Here is a 20,905-nt window from a genome sequence, read left to right as displayed (position 1 = left end):
ATGGAAGAAGAAAGATGATTGCAACACATCAAATGTAGAAGGGATCACTTCACCCAATGGGTCAGGTGATCACACCTCATCAAACTAGGTAATTGAGATGTATGTGGGACTAATATTCATAAGGTTATATAATACATTAGTTCCAAAGGATTTAGTACTAAAAAGATTACATTAGCATGAATAAAGATGCAAGATGTTATTAGGAATCCAAGAAAAATCTTTTAGTTTTTTATGTTATTGTCGAGCATGAAATATTTTCTATGTGTGGCGAGTGAAATTCTAGTTGATGCCAAGCTCGTAATGAATGCCAAGTGAATGAAGTGTTAATGGATGTTGAGCTTACAGATGTGTAAGCACTCAACATTTATTGCAAAGTTTGCAAAGGGTATTTGATCAATTTTAGCTCATTTCACATCATTTCAAATTTGAGAAAGAGTGAGGAGAGAAAATTGTGATATAGAAATCCATCAAAAGTAGTTGCAAAAGATCTAAGAAGTGATTCTACAATATTTCATTAGATCTCACAAGGTATTTATCAAGAGCTGAGCTACACAATTTATATTTTTGTAAACCCTAGTTTTTCACAAATGGCATCTAGTTCAAAGAATGTAGAGGGAAACGTGGTTTTGAATATTCATTTAGTCAGTAATGAATTTGGGCAATCAATTTTCAACGCTATTCCTAATATTGCTTACAAGCAAGACTCTTCTAGTGCATTATATATGATACCACCGAACATTTTAATGGTGCAAGATGTGAGAAATGCTATAACTATAAGATAGGAAGCATTGGTGAAATGGAGATTAGGGAAGCATATAATAGATTATGTGAGAACAGTGTGTTGAAAGAAGAATTCAAAATTATAGAGAGGAAAGGGTCAAATCGTGCCCTAGATTTCTTGAATGTATTCAAGACCGAGTGTATAAGGATAGTGCTTAGCCAAATTTAGGACAATTCATTATGGCTGGATAATGGACCTATAAAAATTACTAAAAGCATAATCCATAGGGTTACTAGTTATCCAACCCTAGATCAGCCTAAGACATTGAGAAGTGACTCAAAAGAGGTGATTGAGAAAAACACTGGAGCTATATGGAACAAGAGAGGAATGACAATTGAAACAATCACTGATCCTTTGATAGTGTTTTTCGTAAGGGTCATATCACACAAATTTTACCAATCTAGTAGATTTAATAGTGTGCCCTATATAGCAGTGGATGTGGGATATAAAATTGACAAGAAAGATCACACATATGATCTAGCAGAGCTACAATTGCAACAACTGGTTGAGAACCTAGGAGCCATCAGAAAGACAAAAAGTGTACAATGTAAATTTGGTTCAATTCTAACATGCATATTCTTTTATGTACAAAACATATTCCCTATATTTGGAATAGTTGCATGGAAAACCAATAGATCAGTGGCAGTGCAAATAGGTGAATACATTGAACAATTAGGATAAAATTTTGAATCTGTGATGACAAGCTATTTTGAAGACTTCAAGAAGTCAATGAACAAGAGATTGAGAATACCAATGTCACTAGTAGAGAAACACTATGATGACATCTATTTCCTAGTGGATGCTGAATATACTTTTGTCCAAGCTTCTACACCAAGGGTGAGATGGTTGAGACCCTTAGGATATTAAATAAATGTAGATGAAGCCTATGCAGCTATAACAACTTTACTTGCAGAAGAGCTGGATAAAATTGCAAAGGCATTTGCGAACTATGAGTTAGCAAAGTCCAAAATTACCATGGAATTGAAGATAACTTCTATAATAAAGAAGAAGGATAAGTTGGTGAAGAAGCTAAAAGCTAAATTTGGAGAGGGTGAAGAAGAAGAAGAAGAAGAAGAAGAAGATGAAGAGAAGAAGATTCTCAAACACAAGCACTACTAGCTTTACACAAGGTATGGAAGAAGACCAATAGGAAGAGGAGGAAAATGAAGTAGCTGAAGGTACCGAGGAAGAAGAAGCCAAGGAAGCACCTACTCCCACAAAAAAAATGAAGAGGAAGACCAAGACACAACCTATAATAAGGGCTAAAAAGACTATTGAACCAAGCCAAGCCAAGCCCACTACACCTACTACAAGGGCTATACACATGAAACAACTCAAAAGGCTAAGGAAAAGACCAAACCAATAGAACAAGGAGGTCAAGAGTAGAAAAGATGAACAAGGAAATATGTTGCACAAGTAGAATCAGATGAGGAGAAAATAGAGTCAGATGACAACAACCAATTTATAGCAGTGAGTCACAATCCTCTATTTGATCTTGAAAATCTATGTGAAAATGTTAAGAATAGTGCAGACTATTGGTGTAAATAAGTATTTACTATTTACACTTACTTAAGTTTACTTAGGTTAATACATTATTTAATCAATTTGCATTATTTTATTATTTATTTAGGTGAGACACTTAGGAGTTTGTGTACTCTCATAGAAGTATGCAACTCTAATTATGCACATGGTGTCTACAACACTGGAGTTTGCATCATTCACTGAGTTGTCATATTGACAACACAGTTATTCACACTCCTAATTTAGCACATGTTGTCTACACCACTAATTTGCATGCTACACCATTGTAGGCTTATCCTCACATCATCACACTTAATTCCATGCTTAATGGAGGATAACCCATATCTAGTGGACATGTGCCTAGTTGTATGGCTTATCATGTTGCTGACTTCTATGCATTATAGAAGCTCTCCTGAGGCCTTTATATACAAGCAATCCTAGTGTACTCTTAATATGGCATATTGAATGAATATATCATCATTCTGATCATAGTCTCTATTTGGTCTACTGTGTTCTTGTGTTTGAGTTCCTTGGTCTTGGGTGAATTTTGGCCTAAGCCAAATTCTTACACGGTATCAAAGCTGAGGGAGATTCTCTACACATAGCTATTCGATACATTTCATGCTTCAGTACCTCAACCTAAATCTGGAGCATCTACATAAATTGAGAGCATCTAGAGCCATATCTGACCTTACCATTGCATTTGGAACATTGATTTGGTGAAGTTCAACTATAAATTTTCCTATGCTGGGTGAAAGTTGATCATGAGGCAATATTTTTTTGCAAATCAGAACCCAGAGGCCCCAATTTGCAGTTTGGGTATGGTCATTTGTAGATCTTATTAATTCATTTTTAGATCTGTCATTTATTTATCTCTACAATTTATATTCAAATTTTATTTTTTGAAATAATTACACACCCAGTCGAGCAGTTAGGGAAATTTTTTTTGTAGAACTAGGCTGTCAAATCCTAGCTCTACAATTTTGGAATATAATTTATTTAATTTTACAAGGTATATCATTATAATTCTATGGACATATACCATATGATTAGCGGGCTCAACAAATTTGGGCATCAATTAATCCATAGACTATAGCGGGCAACTATACATCACAATCCACCGACAGCTTACTCGGCCTAGCCGAGCCCCTCCAAACATTCAATGGGTTCAATTTTATTTGCATTTCATGATGTGAGGGTTTTAAATACCTACAAAGTTACTCCCACTACCAATGTGGGATATTTCCCACAAAATTTGACAAGAAATATTTTGATACCCCCGATAGCATCCTACAAACTCTGACCATTGCATAATATTCCTGATGCATAGCATTCGCCAGATTTGGCCTTTCAAAAATTTGACATCAGATTCAATTTTTTCAGGCATTGCATAATACTCTGGCCCTCTACATTTAGTTCGGTGACTGCAGGAATTAATCTAGTAGCAGCAGATAGACTCCAATGACCACACGTGGCCCAATCAAATTTGGCCATGTAGTGAGTTTTTTATGGCTACACCCTACACAAGCCCTCCACATCATTACCCTAGTCTATTGATGTAGCTACCATGTAGGCTAACAACGCAGACCTAGTTAGTGTCCTAATCAACCCACATTAATAAATCATACTAAACATACAGGAGGAGACATTTTTTTGCCACCTATTCGTATAGTCTGTACAATATGATTGTATGGATATGTATGCTGATGCCATCATCTGTACGATTGACATCATCACAAGCCTTGGAGTGTGCTAATGTCATCTTTTGATGAGCCTAAATTTGATGGCTGTCTGACCATCATTCCTAGCCAAATTTGAACTATTGCGATGGCCGTATGATCGTCAAATTTAACCTTATCTTTTGTTGATGCATCCCCTCTCCAGATTGATTTTGGATCTTGTAGTTCGACTTTGGGAGGCCATAACTCAAACATCTAGACTCCAAATTAGGTGTGATTTTTGTTGAAATTAGATAGAATTTTTGAAACTTTTTGGGTGCAACTTTTTTTTGGTTTTGGTGCATGGATTTGTTAGAATTTGCATTTTTTGATGATTGTACCTGCATAATCCTACATTTTGCAACTTCAAATGCTCCATATAGGCACATCTAGAGTAAAAAATAGAAATAGGGACTTTCTTTGCTTTTTATCGCTTCAAAATTGTAGCACATTGTAATGTTTTAGATTTGTAATCTGTTAAGAGGTTGTAACAAGAAAAATCATAAGTCCATGAAGGCAAAAATTGGCAAGTGGCCCATTGTAATCGTACTACTGATAAAGTGTCCAAAGCATCTTTTTTTTTGGTGGGGGGGGGGTTCTTGATTTAGTGAAAAGGAGGGGTGATCGTGGTGTTGTGTTCTCTCGTTTCTACACTTTTCTTTCAATTTCTATATTATGGGCAACTTTAAGTTTCCTAAATTAACTCCTCATAACTATGCTACATGGTCCATAAAAATGTGGTATCACTTAACGCATAATGGAGTTTCACAATATGTAGATGGTACTCTTCCTAAACTAGCAGGTGATAAGGTATTAGAAAATGATAGTTTAGCTTGTGCAGTAATTGATATGAAAGCCCTAGGTGATATATGTTTGGGGATTGATGATAAGATCATGTATCAAATTAAGAAGTGTTCTACATCTAAGGAAGATTGGGATACCCTCAAAAAACTTTATGTTAAAGTGTCTAAAGAGGATGTTTTCAAAATCAAAGATGAGCTTGTCTCTTTAGATCCTAAGTCATTTGATTCAATACAAGATTTCATCATCAAGGTGAACGAACTAAGGACAAAGCTTACTAATTGTGGGAGTTCTATAAAACATGATAAACTGATCCATCTCATTCTTAACAAGCTGCAATCAGAGTATTTCACATTTGTATCTTCTTTTAACACCTCAAAGACTATGTCAGGGTCTGCCTACAAGAAAGTCACTTTTGATGAATATGCTGATCTATTGGATATAGAAGAAAAGAAGTTGAAATCAATGGGGATTCTCAAATCACCTCAGTCTAAAGCATTGGTGGCCAACAATGAGGGTTCTTAAAATTCAGTTGGACACTCTTCAAATAAAGGAAAAGGTAAGAAGAAATGGAAGAACAAATAAGAGGATGTAGAAAAGACAACACCACAATCAAATCAACAAGGCAAGTCCTCGAATTCCAACAAGAAGGGGGACAATAATAAGGGGACGAAAAAGTGCACTCATTGCAAGAAATCGGGTCATGAAGAACATGGGTGTTATCTTCAAAAGATTGATGTGTTCACTAACATCATGAAGAAACATAATGTTCCATTGCCTAATGCTTATAAGGATAAAGGATCATCTTTTTCAGAGTCAAAGGGAAAAGGGCAAGCACTCATGGAAAATTCAATCTCTTCAAAGGAATGGATATTTGACTCAGGTGCCTCTTATCACATGGGTTCTTCAAAGGAGGATTTTTCTTTATTGAAGCATTCAAAGGTACCACAAATCTTCATGGGAGATGATAGTAAAATAGAAGTTGAAGGGAAAGGAAACGTGGAGATGGAAAATGGAGAGTTTCAAGATGTTCTCTATGTTCCAAACCTAGGTTCAAATCTCCTATCAATCTACCAAATCACTCACTTTGGAGATAGACATAGAGTTGAGTTCCTTCCAAACTCAATAAAGGTGCACAATCTTAAAGACGATTCCTTGGTTGTAGTGGGGAAAGTGAATGATAACAAAAGGTTGTACTCTTTCTCCCATTTTGTGCCCAAGTCTCCTTCAAAGGCCTTGTTATCTCAATCAAATTCAAACATGCAATTATGGCATGAGTGGTATGGTCATCTTGACTTCTGCTATCTTTAGCAACTTTGCACAAATAGAATGGTCAAAGGTCTACCTCAAATCAAATTTTCTAAGGGTGAATGTTCAATAAATTTAGTAGATATTCATCGAGAAAGGAAGTTATAGAGAGGGAAGTTTTCAACAGCACTAGGTGTTCTACAGATGATTCACATGGTATTAGCAGGTCCTTTTGCATTAGCCAGGGTCACTACATATAGATTTTCATTGATGAATTTTCAAGATACACTTGGGTCTATTTTCTTCATAATAAGAATGAAATGTTGGACAAGTTTCTAGCCTTAAAGACTCATGGAGAATGGAAATCCAGAAAGGCCATCAAAGTACTAAGAATGGACAATGGAGGCATGTATGTGAACAAAAGACTTAAGGAATTTTGTAGACTTGAGGGCATTGATCTTTAGACTCTGCCAGCATTTAGTCCACATAAGATAGATGTTACAGCATTGAGGATCCACTCTCTTAAGTCTATGGCAAGTTGCATGATACACGCCAAGTCTCTAGATCCATCATTAGTTTTCGAAGCAATCTCTAGTGCCACTCACATTCTTAATAGGTCTCCTCATCCAACCTTAGATGGCATGACTCCTTTTGAGGCATGGTGTGGCAGAAAACCTATTGTGATACACTTTAGAGTCTTCAGTTGTCCTGCATGGGAAAAGATATCTTCCAGGGGATGCAAGGCATAGTCATCTCGGCCCTGTACTTTCATTGGTTATGAAGATGGTGTAAATGAATATTGACTTCTAGATCTAGAGATGCATTAGATTTTTGTGGAGAAGGATGAAGGATGTTCACTTTGAGGAAAGTTCACAAAGCTTGTCCTCTAATCCTCTCTGCACATCATATAATGTGGAAATTGATAGTGATGCCAGCGATAGTGCTTCAACAAATTAAAAAACGTGGGGTTCTATCAATAGTTGCAATGAGAGGTCACTATATCAGTTCAGTCCACATGCATATATCGCCACATTGATAGGTCTAGAACAACATGGTACATCCAGTCTTCCAGGTACAGGTTTAGTGATAGATTTGGGGGATATTATTGATGATCTACCTCTTCTTCTTGATGCAGCAACACCTTCTTCAGTTATCACAAGGGATTCATTTGACTCTCTTGTTCATTCTCTACATGATCGATCATTACACGTTGAAGTGATTGTGGATACTTATGATCAACAGTTGCAGCAGGGTTCTTCAGCAATTGTAGAGATAGACAGTTCTTTGAGATAGGTTCTTCAGCTAGTTGAGCAGGTTTCAAAGACATCACTTATCCATGGTATTCTTTCCATGCACATTAGAAGCATCTCATTAGTACCTTTGGCATTGTTTCTTCCTAAGGTGAGGAACACCATTCTGTAGTCTTGGATTAGCTTCTTCATCGGAGCAGTCACCATTCAACATTCTTCTTTGGGGGGGGGGGGGGGGGGGGGGGGCAGGGGGGGAAGCCTATCCTATCTCCTTCTCATCATTCTCTTATGTATATCCTAGATTTATGTCATAATGGGGGGTTCTTGATTACTCCATCCATCCATGCATCCCTATTTATCTCTCTTTTTGGGGGAGGGTTTTTCCCATGAGGTTTTTCCTCTTTCCCCACTTTATGAGAGATTGCATATCATTATGTACATGGGTACCTAACATGGCCTAGTAGCCGGGACCCATCATGCACTTCATCTTAGTTATCGTAAGCTTAAGGGTATTCCCCTAAGTTGCACTTAAGGGGGGGTGTTGGTGTAAATAAGTATTTACTATTTACACTTACGGTGATGGTGTAAATAAGTATTTACTATTTACACTTACTTAAGTTTACTTAGGTTAATGCATTATTTAATCATTTTGCATTATTTTATTATTTATTTAGGTGAGACACTTAGGAATTTGTGTACTCTCATAGAAGTATGCAACTCTAATTATGCACATGGTGTTTACAACACTAGAGTTTGCATCATTCAATGAATTCACACTCCTAATTTAGCACATGTTGTCTACATCACTGATTTGCATGCTACACCATTGTAGGCTTATCCTAACATCATCACACTTAATTCCATGCTTAATGGAGGATAACCCATATCTAGTGGACATGTGCCTGGTTGTATGACTTATCATGTTGCTGACTTCTATGCATTCTCTAAGCTCTCCTGAGGCCTTTATATACAGGCACTCCTAGTGTACTCTTAATATGGCATATTGAATGAATATATCATCATTTTGATCATATCTCTATTTGGTCTACTATGTGCTTGTGTTTGAGTTCCTTAGTCTTGGGTGGATTTTGGTCTAAGCCAAATTCTTACATAGACTTATCAGGATTTACACATGTTGATTTTGATAATTTGTGTAAAGTGGAGAAAAATCAAATGGAGGAGGCCGTATATTCCATGATGGAAAAATTCAAAACCACCCCACTAGAGATTGCCAACTCAATGCCAAAGAGTTTATATGATAGAGTTGAGCAAAAATGACACTATTTTCTAAACTTGGAGAGAAAAATTAGAGAAATTTCTCTAGCACAAGTTATACTTGAACTAACTAAGGTACAGATTGCTAAGGCAATGAAGAAATATGTAGTTAGATTTGTACCTAAATATAGAGCATTTAGCATTCTACAAAATAATATTGAAGATGTAGTTAAGAAATCCACATAAATGTGGAAAGTAACATATGGGTTAACTATAGTAAAGGAAGGTGAAGAAGAACCCATTGAAGTGAAGGATAATGAAGAAGATGATCAAGAAAACATTATTGAGGGAGGAGTAGAGATGAACATAGATGAAAAGACAATAGTCGAGCCATAGCAACAAGAAAAGAACAGAGTGTTCAAGACACACAATTGCCTAGTAACAACCCTCAACATATAACTAGTGTAAATGCTAAAACAATCATTGTTAAGGATGTTTATGATGTCACAACATAGGACATCAATCCCCTTATAGAGGAAGATCTCAAGAAGATTCTAGATCAATCCACACTATAGGCAAAACTTTGTGATAATCCTATACTGGTCAGTGTGGATGAACTACAAAAGACAGTGACTAATACTGAAATGGAAAAGGCAAATCCACAAGAACCACCTTCTATCATTCCTCAGTCCACACTATAGGAAAAACTTTGTGATAATCCTATACTAGTTAGTATGGATGAACTATAAAAGATAGTGACTGATACTTAAATGGAAAAGGTGAATCCACAAGAACCACCTTCTATCATTCCTCAATTTACTAATGCATAACCTTTGGTCAAAGAAACTGAAGATACATTAGACAAGGTTGATACTATTGAGAAGGATACAGTGGAAGTACAAACTACTACTGAAGAACAAAAATTAATAGGTTAGATAGAGTCACCTGCACCTACAACACAAGATCAAGGTGCAAGTCAAGTCATTTTGGTAGAACAAGGCAAGCCTAAAGAGGTAGACCTAACAGCTAAGGTGAAGGAGCAAGTTTCCATCCAATCCCTAGTAACCTTACCATCATCTAACATTCCTTCTACTCAAACTCTTCAGAAGTTGAGCATAGATGCAACACCATTGCAGATCTTAGTGTCAAGCTTGAGTTCATCAAAGATAGAGGAAGTCATACATTATGGAGATGTAAGCCTTGATGAGGAGATCATTTTTTCCAAGTATGACTATGATACAATGACCATAGAATAGATGGGAAAACTCCAACAAGCCCTAGCAACGAAGAAGTATCAAGAAATGCTTAGAAGGGAGCATAGGCAGAAGTAGTCATTGTAGGATATTAAAGACATCTTTTTAGATACATTTAGTCTTCCAACTCTAGATGAGACCAAGCCACTGATAGAAAAAATGATAGATATAGTATAATAGGTTAGTGATGCCGACCTAGACACAAATGCAAAATTTTTAGAATGGTTAGAAAAGAAGTTCCAAAGAAAAGTAAATGAAAAGATATCAGGTGATATAACACTGACACAAGTTGCATTGGTAACTAAGGTTGAGGATGTGAAGAAGGTACTTGAGAACATATTCTCATTGTACACTAAATTGTGCAATCCAACACTCTTCACCCAAGACACCAGAAGTCATATCTTGAGCTTGGAAAGTCAGATCAATTCATCAGGTGCAAAACTACCAATGAATCCAACTTAGAGTGAGAAGCACTTTAGGACACTATTTCAAACCTAGAGTTAGTTAGCTGCATTGTCAGAAGATGAAGCCAACATAAGGGCCAAACTGATTAGCATCCAGACCACTCTCACCCCCCATATGGAAATATTGCACAAGGAACTAGTCTATTGTAAAACCCTAATAAAGAAAGACCCAAATCTTTCTACACTAGATGGTCTGGTCCACCTTGCTATTGAGCTAGCCATTTGAATCAAGTCATTGGATATAGCATGTGAGAAAAGGGATGCAACTCTCAAGATAATATTGGATGTCCATAAATCATTTCTAGACAAACACACTATAAGTGTATAGCCCATTGACATAAGTGTCAAAAAGTGGGAGAAATATTTTGGGGGAGAATAAGAGAAATGAGGTAGAGCAAGCAAAGGGGGAAACATAAAGACAAGAGAAAAAAAAGGGAGGAGAAGAAACATGATAGAGAAAAGATAGATTAAGCTAAGGGGGAGCAAGCACAAGATAGTATGAAGTCAAAGTGTATGAGTTGAGGCATATTTACTCAACAAGAGTGCACAATTTTGGATACAGAACAAACATATCAAGTCAAGGGGAGTCATCAAATTTTGAGGTATACAAGCTATTACAAAATTTTGAAATTTTGAAGTTTTGTATATAAACCAAGTTAGAGATATGTTATGCTCAAGAGATTAAGGATATTATTGCATACTCAAGTGTTTTTGGCACTCATGTCATAGGGGGAGATTGTTGATCTTAGATTGGTTTTGACAAGTGAGTGTCAACACTCTTAAGTTATTTACTTAGTTCATGTCGAACAAGTAGTACATATCAAACAGAACATGTATATTATAGAGCATGCCAAGTCCACAATGAGTTCTAAGCCTCTCATGTGCCAAGTCACTCAAGTGCCAAGTAGACAGTATATGTGGAGTGACACAAGAGACAAGTAAATAGTGGATGCCAAGTGATACAAATGTCGAATCACAACAGAAAGATTAGTGTATGCTGAGCATCAAAGACTTTAGATGCTAAGTTAGATAGTTCTCACATGTTTGATTGTAATGGCACAAACAACTATGTAAACCATTTTTGAGCTGGCTTAAGGATGATATACAATATTTTTGAGATAAGGACGAATCTTTAGTTGGATTCCCAATGCAATTACATTCAAACAATTAGCAAATGGGAAGGATTAAGTGGAAAAATGGATAAATCTTAGCCATAGATTCATACCTAACCATAAGTCACCAAAGTCTTCTTAAGGAGGGTAAACCCTAAAATTTCTATGAATGTTGAAGGAGAGAAGAGATAAGTTTGTATGTGCAAATAGAGCATTCATGGTGGCTAAGGAATTATGAAGTGAGACAACATTGCAGAACCAGCTAAAGAAAAATAAAGGAAATACGATAGTATACAACAGAGAGACATCTGATCAAGAAGGATCAATAAGACATCAGTTTAGAGGTGATTTTTTAATAAAGAAATCAAGTGCTAACTAAAGGATCAATGCTGAGACATTTTCACAATTGGTTCCAGTCAAAATGTCTTAATAGAGTAGTCCTAATAGGCTATATTGAAATCCTTTAATAGGGTGCTTGCTTAGTGGTAAGTTAAAGTCCTTTAGCAAGGCACACTTCTAGCAGGGTGTTGAAATCCTTTAACAAGGTGAGACCTAACAGTCTTTGTAAGCCTTTAACATGGTGGACCTTTCATAAGGTAGATAATCTTATATGGCCAAAACATTGTAACCTTAATTGGATATAATTTATTACTGTAGTAGTGAAGATTTTTGGGTGTCATGTATAAAGGTAAGGTAACTGAGAGGGGGTGAGGAGGGGGGGGGGCGCGGTGAATCAATTACTAACAAAAATTAATCCACTAATCCCTTAGATGTCTTAAAGATCTAGTTACTGTTGATACTCGATAAATAAATGCTATAACTCAGTAAATAAAATTATTACTTTCTTTTCAAGCATTCATACATGTAACTGAAAATAAAGTGAACAAAAGAGACACTAGATTTAATGTGGAAACCCAATATGGGAAAAACTACCAAGTAACTAGTTACCAATTTTTCACTCTTTTGAAGTGAGCCCTGTTAGGAGCCAACCTTGTTAAAGGTTACAATACACACTGTTAGGTGTGACCCTGTTAGAGGATTTAATCACCATGTTAGGAGTGGCCTTGCTAGAGGTCTTTAGAACAATTCAACTAAATTGTCACCTTGTTAGAGGATTTACAAAATGGCTGTTAAACCAACTCTGTTAAGAGATTTGAAATCATTGCTAAAATGGTTAGAAAAAAATAATGAATTGACCTGAATAAGATGCAACTGAATTTGCTAGTTACAAGTCTCTATTTAACATCATTAGATCCTCCTTGATCAAATATGACTTTGCTGCTCCTCAATGATCTCTAATCATCCTTCAAATTCACTTCCACAATAATCAGTCTTCATATCTCATTAATTCCACACTTGCATCTTACACCTTCTTAGAATTCGCAACTTGACCTCTTACTTATACCATTTAGATTATCAAGTTGGCTCATTCACATGTTACATTTACCAATAAACCATACATCAGTTGGCTACAGATATTACTCTAAACAAATAAACGTTATTTCATAAAATAGTGAAATCCTTTACTGACCGACCCTACTCGGTAGATACTACTTCAAGAAATTTCTTGAGTTAACCTTCTTGACTTGGTTAACATTGCAATATCCTTGAAGTCCTTTAGCTTCCAAGTTTACTCGATAAGAATTGAATTCCTTCATGAGAGCTTGGTAGGAACTACTTCTGCCACATTCCCTTTGATGACCGAGTGAGCTCAGTAAGAATAGTTTTTGCCACATTTCCTATGATGACCGAGTGAGCTCAGTAGATACTGTACTTTGCTTTGCTGACCTTCTGAGCTCGATAGACAATGTTCTTTTCCTTCCTAACCATCTGAGCTCGGTAGACACTGTCCTTTACCTTGCTGAGCATCTGAACTTGGTAGACACTGTCCTTTGCCTTGTTGACCTTCTGAGCTTGGTAGACATTGTCCTTTGCCTTGCTAACCTTCTGAGCTCAGTAGAGACTATCTGATGACTGATATGACATTTGTGTGACATCAAAGACAACACACAATTGAACAATTGTATCCAACAATCTCCCTCTTCGGCAAAGATGGAAACACAACATGTCATAGCAGAATAAAATTTGAAAACAATTCTTTTACTGATAGAATACTTCACTTTCTTCTTCAAATATAGCAAACTCCCTCTTTCATAATAATCTCTTCCTTTTTCACAAACTCTTATTATTTTGCAAATTTTAGAAAGATATGATAGCATATTCTCCCTCTTTGACAACACATGCCAAAGATAACTCAAAACAACTGAATAGTATTGTACCTGATGTACTGATTCATATGCAATGTCTTCATTGGTTTGTTGCATCAACTAATAGATCTTCAGTTCTGTTCCTGTTGATGCATCACTAAAATTGTATTTTAGTGAGCTTCAGATAGGGGAATGACCCCTAACTTACCTCTTAGATACAAAAATGCATCTTTAGGTAAAGAATTTGTGAATATGTTAGCAATTTTTTGCTTTGTATGCACATATTTCAATCTTATTTCCTTTTCTTGCACCAATTCTCTAACAAAGTGATATTTTATGGCAATATGCTTAGTTTTTGAATGCATCAATAGATTCTTGGAGATGTTAATTGCACTTGTGTTATCACAAAACATAACAACTAGTTCTTTGATTTCTTGTTTCATACCTTCCAATAATTATTTAAACCACACAATATTTGAGCAATTTACTGCTACTGCAACATATTCAGCCTCTGCGGTGGATTGAGATGTACAATTCTACTTTTTTCTTGTCCAAGAAACTGACCTTTTTCCAAGAAATAAAGCTCCTCCACTTGTGCTCTTTCTATCATCAATATTTCCTGCCCAATCTACATTAGTGAACACTTTTAAATCTAGTTTTACTCCAAGTTTATACCATAATCCATATTCTTCAGTTCCTTTTAAGTATCTCATGATCTTTTTGATTGCCATCATGTGATTTTCTTTTGGTTTTGCTGAGAATCTTGCTACAATTCCTACTGCAAGGGCAATGTCTAGTCTTGTGTGCACTACATATTGCAACTTTCCAATCATAGATCTATACAATGTCTGATGCACTTCCTTTGATTCATCATCCTTGGTGAGTTTTAATCCAATACACATAGGAGTCCCAACTGGTTTGCAGTCTTCCATACCAAAATTTTTCAGTATCTCCTTGATGTATTTAGATTGAGTGATATAGATGTCATTCCTATTCTATTGAATTTGAAGACCAACAAAGAATTTGATTTCAGAAAACATTAACATTTCAAATTCCTTGTTCATTTTTTCTAAAAATTCTTTGCAAAGATCATCATTTCCTATGAACAAAGTATCATCTACAAATATTTTTGCCAAAACAATCTTATTATCTAATCCTTCATTTATGTACAAACTACTATTGTCATTAGTTCTTTGAAAACCAATATGAATAAGATAGTTATGCAATATTTCATACCATGCTCTAGGGGCTTGTTTCAGACCATATAATGCTTTATGCAATTCCCAGACCATGTCCTTCTTGTCTGGATCAACAAAACCTTCAGGCTATTCAATATAAACCTCTTCATCCAATATGCCATTGAGAAATGCTGACTTGACATCCATCTGATAAACTTTGTATCCTTTGAATGAAACATATACAAGTAAGGTTCTAACACCTTCCAATCTTGCAACAGGAGCAAAAGTTTCTCCATAGTCTACACCTTCTTCTTAAGAGTATCCTTTGCATACTAGTCTAGCTTTGTTCCTTGATACCTTACTATCTTCATTTAGTTTGTTTCTAAATACCTACTTTGTTCCAATCACATTTTTATATTTGGGTCTTGGTACAAGAGTCCATGTCTTGTTTTTATCTATTTGTTTTATCTCTTCATTCATAGCTTCAATCCAACTTTCATTTTCTAGTGTATCTTTAACATTTATAGGTTCAAAATCAGCAAGTAAACAAGTGCCTTTCAACTTACTTCTTGTCATTGTTCCTTTTGATTTATCACCAATGATCTGATCTGGTGCATGATGGTTCATGACATGCTTGGCTAAAATAGGCTCCTTGCCTTTTGAATGACTTTTATTGTTATCCTTCTATGTCTCAACTTCTGGTTCTAATTCTGGTTGCTCAGGCTCAGTAGATGCTAACTCAATAGCTTCTATTTGCAACTCAAGATCTTGTAGCTCGGTAGATGCTGACTCGGTTTGAACTTCTTGTGACTCAGTTAATGAAGACTCTAGAGTTGAGGATTCCTGATTAATAGGTATACTTGGCATTGTATAAGGTTCAATGTAAACAAATCTTCTATAGTCTTCAAGTTCCTTCTTGCTTTCTTCTTTTGTTCTTTTTGCAAACTCATCAACTTTCACATGTGCTTTTTCTATGACTTTGTGAGTAGATAAGTTCAAACATCTATATGCTTTTCTTTTGCAAGAGTATCCTAAAATATTCCTTCATCAATTTTTACATCAAATTTACCTTTTCTAGATTCTTTCAAAATGTAACATTTTCTTCCAAATACTTTTAGATAACTTACATTGGGTTTGTAGCCATACCACAACTCATAGGGTGTTTTGAATTCATGTCCTTTTTCAGCTGTACTCGGTTCAAGGTATGAACTATAGTGATGATAGCTTCCTTCTATTATTTGATAGCAATGCCTTTCTCAATCATTAAGGTTCTTGCAAAATCCATTATAGATCTGTTCCTTCTCTCTGTTATTCCATTTTGTTCAAGGGTTCCAGGTGCTGAAACCTTTCTTTTGATTCCCCTTTCAATGTAAAAGTTATTGAACTCATGTGAAATGAATTCACCACCTTTGTTAGACCTTAAGCATTTTAGTCTTTTGCATATTTCCTTTTCTACTCTTGCCAAATACCATTTGAACTTTTCAAATGCTTCTAATTTCTTTCTAAGGTACATGACAATCATCATTCTTGAATAATCATCAACAAATAGAATGAAGAATTTTTCACCAGTATAACTTTCAATGCCAATAGGTCCACACAAATTAGTATGCACAATTTTTAGAACTTCTTTAGTCTAATAGTTCTTACTTTTAAAACTAGTCTTTCCCATTTTACCAATTTGATAATTCTTGCATAGACCAACCTCAGGTTTCTTTATGTTAGGAATACCTCTTACTTTCCTAAATTTACTGATTTTTATTAAGTTTTCAAAGTTTACATGACACAACCTCCTATGCCATAACCAACATTCTTCAATTTGAGCAATGAAACATGAACATTCACCAAGTTCAAGATAAAATAAGTTACCTTTTGTTTGCTTGCCTAATCCAATTAGTTTTTCATTGCCATCCAACAATCTTTCTTTTCCATGCATGAATTCTACTTTGAATCCACTATTGAGTAGCTATGTCACATTCAACAAATTGTGCTTTAGTCCTTCTACCCAGTATGTATTATCACACACAAGTTCCTTGGTTAGTGAGATTCTTCCTTTTCCTCTTAAACAACAAGGTTCATTGTTACCAAATCTTACACTGCCACCATCATAGTTTTCAAAGTATTCAAATTTAGTTTTATCACCAGTCATGTGATGGGAACAACCACTATCTATGATCCATGTATCATTTCTGCTCACATGAGAAATGAGTGCCATTTTCTCATCATTATCAGATTCATCTTTTATAGCAATGTAGGCAATTTCATCATTAGAATAATTAGAATCTTTAGCCATAAAACATGTTTTCTTAGCTTTATGCTTGAATGATTTGAAGTCTTTCTTGCCATTGTACTTGTGACCTTTCTTCTCATCTTTGTTTTGCTTATTTGTGCACCTAGCAGCAATATGTCCAATTTCTTCACAAGAAAAGAAGATTAGAGGAACCTTACCTTTGTATTTCCCTTTGCCTCTTGAATATTTTCTTGCTAATAGAGCTTCAACCAATTCAAGATCACTATTTGAACTTTGTTCTGATTCTTTATCAATATCTGATTGTGGGTCCTTCATCTTTTTCCCTTTTTCTTTGAGTGAAAGCTTGGCTTCAAATGCCGATTCAATGTTCTTGGCAACTGGAACATAATTGTCATAGTTGTCTAGCTCAAATGTAGTCAATCTTCCAACTATGGCCTCTAAATTTATTTTATGATTTGCCTCACATCTCCATTCTTGAATTGCAGGGACTCTGATTGCATTAATGGGAAGTAAAGTTCTAAGAACTTTACTTATAACTATCTCCTCACTGATATCTCCTCCAGATGCTTTGATTGCACTAACACATGCTTTAACTATTTCAACATACTTTGAAATGTTTTCATCCTCTCTCATCCTCATTTGATCAAATTTTCCTATCAAAATTTTTTCTTTGGCTCTTCTCACATTATCATCTCCTCCATATATTTCTTTCAACTTGTTCCATATTTCAAAGGCAGTTTTGCAATCCTTGATGTCATCAAATTCTTCATAACTGAGAGCAGATGCTATATCTGTCATCATGTTATTGTGGGTCTTCTTTTCAGCAACATCATTGATAGATAATGTACCAAAAGGTTCTTCATATTTTTCATCAAGGTACCTCAGCCCTGTATCACCAATAGAAGCCTGATGAAGCCTCATCAATCCTTGCCATGCTGAGAAGTTGTCCCTGTTAAGTCTTGGAATTTTCATTTTGTAAGACATCCTAATCTTTAGCTTAGATCCTTGAAATCTTTTCTTCTAAGCACTAGAAGCTCTGATACCAATTGTTGGGATAAAGATAGGGTAACTTAGAGGGAGGGAGGGGGGGGGGGGGGGTCGGGTGAGAATCAGTTGCTAACAAAAATTAATCCACTAATCCCTTAGATGTCTTAAAGCTCTAGTTACTACTGATACTCGGTAAAAAAATGTTGTAACTCGGTAAATAAAACTATTACTTTCTTTTCAAGCATTCATAAATGTAACTAAAAATAAAGTGAAGACAAGAGACACCAGATTTAACATGGAAACCCAATATGGGAAAAACCACCAAGTAACTAGTTACAAAATTTTCACTCTTCTGAAGTGAGCCCTGTTAGGAGCCAACCCTGTTAAAGGTTACAATACACACTGTTAGGTGTGACCCTGTTAGAGGATTTAATCACCCTATTAGGAGTGTCCTTTCTAGAGGTCTTTAGAACAATTCAACTGAACTGTCACCTTGTTAGAGGATTTACAAAATGTTGTTAAACCAACTCTATTAAGAGATTTGAAATCACTGCTACAATGGTTAGAAAGAAACAATGAATTGACTTGAACAAGATGCAATTGAATTTGCTGGTTACAAGTCTCTATTCAGCATCATTAGATCCTCCTTGATCAAATATGACTCTATTGCTCCTCAATGATCTCTGATCATCCTTCAAATTTGCTTCCACAGTAATCAGTCTTCATATCTCATTAATTCCACACTTGCATCTTACATCTTCTTAGAATTCACAACTTGACCTCTTACTTATACCATTTAGATTGTCAAGTCGGCTCATTCACATGTTAAATTTACCAATAAACCATACATCAGTCGGCTACAGATATTACTCTAAACAAATAAACATTATTTCATAAAACAGTGAAATCCTTTACTGACCGACCCTGCTCGGTAGATATTGCTTCCAAAAATTTCTTGAGTTAACCTTCTTGACTTGGTTAACATTGCAATATCCTTAAAGTCCTTTGGCTGCCAAGTTTACTTGGTAAGAATTGAATTCCTTCATGAGAGCTCGGTAAGAACTGCTTCTACCGCATTCCTTTTGATGACCGAGTGAGCTTGGTAAGAACTATTTCTACCACATTTCCTTTGATGACTAAGTGAGCTTGGTAGATACTGTCCTTTGCCTTGCTGACCTTCTGAGTTTGGTAGACACTGTCCTTTGCCTTGCTAAGCATCTGAGCACGGTAGACACTGTCCTTTACCTTGCCGAGCATCTGAGCTCAGTAGACACTGTCCTTTGCCTTGTTGACCTTTTGAGGTCGGTGGACACTGTCTTTTTCCTTGCTGACCCTTTGAGCTCAGTAGACACTATCTGATGACTGATATGACATTTGTGTGACATCAAAGACAACACAAAATTGAAAAATTGTATCCAACAATCCCCACCCTAGTTTTACCTTCTCACTTGGAGGGTTTCTAGGTAATCATATCTAGTGTTATATATGTGTGTGAATATTTACGTGCTTATATGTTTTAAATGTACATGCTTTACATGTTATTTCAGTTTGTACATTGAATGTATGAGATGGATGTGTGGTGAAATTTTTATGGGTCCAAGTTTAAATTGCTAATTCATCCCTCCTTATCAGAAATTTACCTTTCCTATTGTAATTCCAACACCTAATTCTTAAACCCTAACCATAAATCCTAAACTTTATTCCTAATTAAAATCTAAAATCATGACCCTAATGAAAAGCATAACCTAAACTATAATACTAAACATGATTTAAATTGTAACCTTGACCATAATCCTAATCTAAAACCCTATATCTTAATACTAATCAGAATTATAATCCCTATCATGACCTTATATAGACTAAACTATACTCCTATATCTAATTCTAAACCCTATTGAAATGTTAAAGATTAGCCCTGACAATGTAATCCTAATCCTAAACAAGATCATAACCTAAACCATAAATCCCGCCTAAACATGATGTAAAATATATCCTTGACCATAGTCCCACTCATAAATCCTAAACATTAAACCCTAATAAAAAAATTTGTAAACTGTATCATAACCTTATATAACATAACTATAATCCTATGTTTAACAATAATGCCTAACTAAAATGTTAACCCTAACTATGTAATTATAATCCTAAATAAGATGATATCCTAAACCATAAATTCTAGGTGAACTTGATGCAAATTGTAATCATGACCATAATCCTAGTCCTAAAACCTAAACCCTAAACCTTAATCCTAATCATAGTTTTAACCCCTAACATAATATATAAAATATATTTTAATCCTATCTTTAACTATAAACACTATGTGAAATGTTAAAGGTTAACCCTAACTGTGTAATCATAATCTGAAACAAGATCATAACCTAAACCATAAATGCCACCTAAACATGATGTTTATTGTAATCCTAACCATAATATTGATTCTAAAATATAAACCCTAAACCCAAAAATTTAATCCTAATAAAAATTATAACCCCTATCAAAACCTTATATAATATAAACTATAATCCTATCTCTAACTATAACCCCCAAAAAAAATGTTAAAGATTAACTCTAACCGTATAATCATAATTATAAAAAAATCATGACCTAGACTATAAATCCTTCCTAAAGATGGTTCAAATTATAACTATGACCATAATCCTAATCCTAAACCCTAAAACCTAAACATTAATCCTAGTACAAAATTGTAACCCGCTATCATAAGCTTATATAATCTAAACACAATCCTATATCTAACTATTAACCTGAACTACAATATTCAAGATTAACCCTAACCATGTAATCATAATCCTCAAAAAAATCACAAACTAAATCATTAATCCTATGTAAACCTTACTGAAGCATATTTTATAATCTAAGCCTTAGAATGGGTTCCCAAGGGTTAGTTGAAATTGATATACTACC

The sequence above is a fragment of the Cupressus sempervirens genome, chromosome 4 (genome assembly GCF_028749045.1).
Source record: "Cupressus sempervirens isolate cs-2001-9-10 chromosome 4, ASM2874904v1, whole genome shotgun sequence".
NCBI lineage: Eukaryota > Viridiplantae > Streptophyta > Pinopsida > Cupressales > Cupressaceae > Cupressus > Cupressus sempervirens.
Note: the sequence above shows the minus strand (reverse complement) of the source record.